At 29.3% G+C, this 6,975-nt stretch overlaps 1 long non-coding RNA gene across 2 annotated transcripts; it reads left to right on the top strand.

Moving 5' to 3' along the window:
- Nucleotides 1-601: 601 nt before the first annotated feature.
- LOC126701673 (uncharacterized) lies at nucleotides 602-4,593 on the top strand. 2 transcript variants are annotated; one of them, XR_007647452.1, is made up of 4 exons: nucleotides 602-915; nucleotides 1,075-1,191; nucleotides 2,507-2,558; nucleotides 3,975-4,593. It is a non-coding gene; the product is annotated as an uncharacterized LOC126701673 (long non-coding RNA). The 2 variants fall into 2 exon arrangements; XR_007647451.1 differs by lacking the exon at nucleotides 2,507-2,558 and having other exon boundaries at nucleotides 616-915.
- The last annotated feature ends 2,382 nt before the right edge of the window (nucleotides 4,594-6,975 follow it).

Genomic DNA, 6,975 nt, shown 5'->3' with positions numbered 1-6,975 from the left:
TGGATTGATTTAGTGGGCCTAAAAAAATCCTGCTAGGCCCAGGCCCCAAGAGCATAGACAATTCCAAAAAAATGGGTTAGTTATATAATTGAGAGAAAAGAAAATAGTTATTTTTCATATGTAATTATGTATAAAGAAAATAATGAAATAACATAAAAATTACTCATGACACTTCGTCTTTCACACCATTTGAATTTTTTTTTTTCCCATTTCACCACATTTTTTAAGTTCAATACCAATTCATCTACCAAATCTCTCACCACACTTCAACCAAAAGAAAAATAATTAAACTAACAGGCAATATTAAACTAAAAACTTGATTGTAGCCAATAACTACAATTCTATTAGATGTGAAATTTGAGGAATTCACTATTGAATTATATTTCTTCTAATATTCTCAATACCTGCAAAATTTTCTAAATATCAAAAATCAATGATTGTGTCATTAATTAAATGTTTAAATTCAAAAATTTTTATAATATAAAATCTAATCTAATCTAACCTAATACTATATATAATAACAGAAGCCATTAATGAAGTGATGCCATGTTAGGAAAAAAATGATCCCTTAAAATTCTACTACGTTTACAATTTATTCTTTTAAAAAACTGTACGGTACACCTTTTGGAGGGTCTTTGTCTTTATAAAAACACAAACCCAAACGATGTATTCCCAATCAAAAGTCAAGCTCACTGTAACTTCAGTTTCTCTTCGTATGAATACTATTAACACCGATGCTTGCGATACAGAGATAGAGAAGGAGGAAAAAAAAACCTTGCGATACAGAGATGAGAAGGAGACAGAGTTCGTACCTGCCACCGTCCGTTCCCTTGCCAGAATTATACCACTCGAACCGGAGGTAACCTAAAGGTGCACGCAGTAATTGAGATACAAACATAGAGAGAACTACCACCGGTAAGTTTTTCTTTTTTTCATTCTTTCTTAGCTCTGGGTATGGGTATGAAATATGATTTAGGTTTTGAGAAATTTGGTTGGATTGATTTTTATATAGGTATTTGGGTTACATTACGTTTTGATTTGTTATTTTGAAATTTGAGGTTATATATGATTTAGGTTTGGAGATGGCAAAGATAGAGAAATAAGAGAGAATCTGAATTCGTTATTTGGAAAGAGCATTGGTAACAAGAGAAATCTATCATCTTCCTGTCAGAACGCTAGAAACCTTTATCGGTAATTTTTTTATTTTTTTTAAATTTTTATATTGCTTTAAACGTTTAAGTTGATTTACTCTTAGGTTGGGGTATTTAACTGAATTGATTTTGATTCAAGATCTATCTTCCTTTTTTACTTTTTTTTTTTTTCCTCTAAACCACACTCTTAAATACCATTTAGAGGACAGAAAAACAGACATCTCCTTCCATTAGAGAGCGTGAGGGAGATTGAAGAAGTTTGATTTATTTAATTTGATTTTGATTGTCAATTTGTCATATACTTACTGCTACAATTATTGTTTATTTCCTTTTATGCATGTTTTGATCTCATGTTGGTTAAAATTATAGGAAAAAATAATTGTGTTAAGTTCTTAAAATTTTCTATTGCATATGACTAATTGTTAACAATGTTCTGTTCAATTTTTATCTATTTTAAATTAGTTCTATGATAGATTTTGTTTGATGTTTCTGAAATGATTTCAAATTGCAGAGTGAATATTTTTTGTTTTGTTTAATTAGATTAAATAGATGGGTTAGATTTAGTTTTGATTAAGCGATTTTGGTTAGAAATTTTGTTTAGGTTAGCTGGCTTGGCATAAATTGGTTTTAGGTATCTAGAACCAATTTTGCATATTTGGGTTGCTTTGATTTTGAATTTGCTTTTGTTGTTTTTGAATGGTCCCTTTTTAAAATCCATTGAAAATATGCGGAGAAACATGGTACAAACTATATGATTGATTGCACCAGTTTCATTTAACAACTCGTCACTGTAGTTATTAGGAAGTATTGTCTTGGACATTCGGTGCCCTGTTTCTTAAATGCTTCTCACTTGGATATGAAAGAATCATCCTTCAATTGTGTTCTTTGTGAACATCTTTATTAAAAACATGTATCATTTGTGTATGGTATGTTAGTGTGCTCAATTAGTCCATGAAAGAAATATCATATTGCCAAGTAGTTTTTTTTGCTGCATTATGTTTTGATTTTTTTAAAAGTTGATTTAAAAGATTATCAGAGTCATCCTATATTGTTTAAGAGAAACTATTTTCAAAATTGTATTCTTTTTCTATATTTCACAATTCATAACCTAATTATGTGATTAAGATTTTGGATTTTTTTTTTTAAAAAAAAAAAAAAAAGTCAAGATCATGAAATTCTAGCTGGAACTAATGACATTTCTGGCAGATATTATTTAGGAATAATAACAATAACAATAATAATAGTGTACTGACACCTATTTGGGATGGGCTAAAAGTAGTCTTCTTATTACAAAATGTCATTTGTATGGTGAGATATGTCATTTTGCCTTTACTTTGTTCAGTTCTCTTTTACAGGGTGATACTATTGCACTTCCTGTTTTTATTTTTATTTTTTGGCAACACAAAGGTAAGATTCTGTGAAGGCACAAATTAGTTAACCCTTTTGAAAGTTTTTATTTTTTATATTTACTTCAAATATTTATTTTTTTTCCTTTTGTTTCAATGCGTAAAACAAATCATAGTTATTCAACATATGTAAATAAGAGAAGCGTTACATTAATGATAGTAGCTGTGGTGATAGAGTTAGGGGTGGTGGATATCATTGCAGTGCTAGCAACAAGGTGTGAAAGAGATTCAGGATGGTCATGGATAGAGCAACTATTTAGAGGTTATCAATCTGGTGATTGTTAATGTAGTGTTTGGTAGTGTTGAAGATAAGGAAGAGATTGCTTGAGGCATTGGAGGAGATGTTCTTCATGGTTGAGCTCCATATAGAATTTCTAATGTTCTTTCACTATCAGATTTTTATTACTGCAAGGACCAGTTTCGAGTGTATGATTTTTTGAAATTATGTTCTAGCCCATGCATGACAAGAAATTTGATGGGTTTAATCTTTGACCTCAGAAATATAAATAAGAAACATTTAATATTTTTCTTTGTTTGGTTTGTTGGTGCTGAGATATAAACATTTAAGATTTTTTGTTTGGCTGAGGAGGGTCACTTTGTCAAGAGTGTAGTAAATATGTGGTTCTAGACTTTAGCTCTGTTCTCATTGCTTTTAATTCATACTTAGAATATTGTGAATTTGTTGGCTTTCTTTCATTTTGGATTTAGGATTGAGATTGGAAAGTGTATTTAATTGAGTTATTACCAAAGATGGGCTATATTATCCAGTTGTAGACACCTAACAAAAATTGATGTTATTTCTAAATTACAATTGAATACCTAAATATGTTAAATTAGTTGTTTATTAAAACCCATTACAAAAATCATTGTTATTGGAGTTTTAGAATGGTGGATAAACCTGCGAATTTCATAAGATTTGTTATTGTTTCTGATCTCAACTCAAATAAACTTCAATTCTAAATATTCTGAAGTAATATGTTTACATATGTTGATGTGGGTCATGGGTTTGTATATTAGGTTATTCTTTCAGTTGGGTTTGTGTTTGAACAACTTTCAGTGAGTTCGTTTGGGTGTTATGAACACATATTTCTATCTCTCTTTTTCATCCTTTTCTATTAATATCAATTTGTGTTTAATATATTGTAGATTAAATAGTTTTTACTGATGTATCTTAGTCATGGGAGGTTTGATATTTTGGGTCTTCTAAGATAGAAGTTCAATAGCAGTTTTGGGTAAATGGGGACAACCAAATTATGAATCAATCTTTTGCGGTGATGTTAACAACTACACCATTATTCAAATGAACTCACAAAACTCCAGGTCTGAACTAAAGATTTTGAGATAAATGATATGGTCTCCATGTATCTTTTAGTTTTGTTTTTAATTTTTCCATTCTACTTATCTTTCAACCTTGCAGTGGCACAACTACACAATTGAAGAGCTCATCACAAAGAGCTTACAACGTTGACATTGTCCTCTTTAGCAATCAGATTGGCCAAATGAATACGAAGAAAGGTGCTTCATAGACAACAGTACCTAATCTTTCTCCCTCTCTTTTCGGTATTGGAACACCATTTTTTCTTTTTTCTTTTTTCCTTTTGGGTTTTTAATTTTGGCGGATTATTAGTGGAACACCAGTGTTTGAAGAAATGCTTAAACTGAACTTTGGATTGGATGTGTGGAACCCAATTGTTTATGCACGTACAATGCTATTTACAGATTTCTTTTGAATTTTGTTGTGAATTGTGATATCAATATTTGGTTAAGTATAAGTACGTGGGATTGGCCTGTGTATGCTCAACATACATATTCATATTGGTATATTTAATTTGTGTTGGCCAATTGGGTTTGTGTATGACCTTGGATCCTTGCTGTCTAATTGTTACTTTCTCTCTCAAAAGGCTAAATACTTTGTTATGTTGAGTTATTTGGGTTTTGTTTGAATGATTTTTGCTGTTTTTTACAGGTAAACTTTGGCATTGGTAATTATTATTATTATTTAATTTTCTATTAATAAAGCATATTTACACTCAAAAGTTGTTGGGTTAGTAAGTGAAGGGTTCCATCCTACCTTTTTGTTATTAATTTTTGACGATTTCTAAGTTATTCTTTATGTTGGTCCTATTTATCATTTTTTTTTTTTTTTTTTTGAGATTGCTCAGAATGAAAGATTATGGGTGAGAAAGTTGGGATACTTTTAAACCCAATTTGTTGGGTAAGCAATTGTGGAGATTTGAGCAGGAAAGAAATCACCTTTGGAAGTGAGTTTCTTGAATAAAGTATGGGAAGGTTAGGGACAATTGACATAGGATTTAGCAATTGCAACCTTTGGAGAAACAAAAAGGTAGGATGGGATAGATTTGCAGGACCTGTGACTTTTGTTATTGGGGATTGTAGAAAAACAAGATGTGAAAATTGACTGGGAGACCATATGCAACAAGAGCATGATTTCATATCAGTAGGTTAACTATTTGGATGAGCTCACATTTTGCTGATTTTTTTAATTCTTGCAGATTACTGTTGGCAATGGTATTTTGCTTATAAATCTGATGCCTAATATCAACCTATGTTTCATGATTCTCAGAGTGTTAAAAATAGGGAAGTGAGATACTTTTTTTTTATGCTACCCATAGGACAGAACATTCAAAGCATTTTTAGAATTACGATAAATGAATTGTATATTTGGAGAGTGTGAGAGACCTATGTGTTGTCGTTGATGATAAAGACGGCTATGTAAGCCAGGTATGTATAGTTGGCCCATTTGGTTGGTGATGAAATCTGGGAATGTTTAGTTTTATGACTATGACATTGAAATTTGCTATCAATTCATCAATATTTTTTCTCAAAATTGTGTAGCTTTCATGATGTTCAATAATTTTATCTTATCTATATTTATATATTATAAAACTGAAGCCTCTGACTTTCGATTAACTTCATAATATGATGCTACGTTAGCTAGCTCCACAAATTTCCACATCGGCATTTTTTTTTCCCTACTTTTTAAATCTGAATTAATGTCTTTTGAATTGTATGTACTAGTTGATTTTTTTGATTGATATTATTGAATTTTGGTTTGTGTGTGGGATTCAAATTTGAGAAAATTTTTAGTTGAAATTTCAGATACAATAGGTTTGGATAAATTGGTGGTTGATTAGAGTTTAAATTTTGTGTTTTTGATGAATTTGGGGATCCCCAGATTTACTATTAGGTTCTAATTCAGAAGACCCATTTGGCTATTGATCTTAAATGATAGTTGTGCTCTAATCATTATTATAATTTTTGCTTTTTAAGTTGGTTCTCATCTTTTCTATTTGTTCATTTAGTAGATTTTAGATGCTATTATTTGGTTCTCTTTTAGAATAGCGTTTTGTTATTGCCTATTGGCTTTTCTTTCATATATGGTGGTTAGGGACAATTTTGTGATGCCATCTCTAATCACTTATCCTCTAGATCATATGAAACCATATATAATTAAAATATTTCATTGTGAAATTAAAGCTCTCTATACTTTCTTTAAAGTGGTTTCTAAAACAATTTTGCTCTTGAGGAAATTTTCTTGACGATGGGTTGTAATTGTTATTTATTTATTTATTTATTTTTTTCGATAACAATTGTTATAGTTGTTATTGTCTTATAAAAGTTGGTGCTAAATTTGATTTCTTTACTCTTTTGCAGCTTTAACTTAGCCGCATTTGATCAACTGCTTCCAAGGATATTCTCAGCATTCTCTTTTAGCTAGGATTTTTTTTACCTTAATTGCTAGAAATATTTTGTATACATCCCAAGGGATGTTACCGTTAACCTTTTTTATTTGAGAAAAAGTTACTGTTCACTTTAGTTGCTTATAATATGCTTAAAAGAAATCTATTTGTAAGAATCATATTGTGATGGAAATTATATGTGTTATTATAAGACTCTTCTAAAACTATTTATTATTAATCTCTAATTAATTAATGTTATTAAAATTCTATTTTATATCTCCTATTATCAATGGCCAAAGTAGAATTCTATCTCAAAAAAAATTAATAATAATAATAATAAAAATTGATTCAACTTCGTTCTTCCATAGAACCACAATTACAAAAAAAAAAAAAAAATATATATATATATATATATATGTACATATTCAGTCTATTAGTTATCAAATATCATTAAAAAAAAAACTATAATTCAATGATTTATAAATTTGGTTGTGATAGTTATTTCCATATTCAATATGATATTCTTGATAAGTTTTTTTTATTAATTTATAAATTTTATAACATTAGGTAAACAAAATATTTAATCTAAATTAAGTTTAGAGAAAATTCAATTAAAATTTTAATTTTACGTCATGTGTTTTATCTAATTTTTAATTTTTGGGTCAAGTGAATTATTGAGTGTAAATATCGAAAAGTCAAATTCCAATTGACATCCAA

This window comes from Quercus robur, chromosome 10 (genome assembly GCF_932294415.1).
Source record: "Quercus robur chromosome 10, dhQueRobu3.1, whole genome shotgun sequence".
NCBI lineage: Eukaryota > Viridiplantae > Streptophyta > Magnoliopsida > Fagales > Fagaceae > Quercus > Quercus robur.
This window is presented reverse-complemented; position numbering and strand designations above follow the sequence as displayed.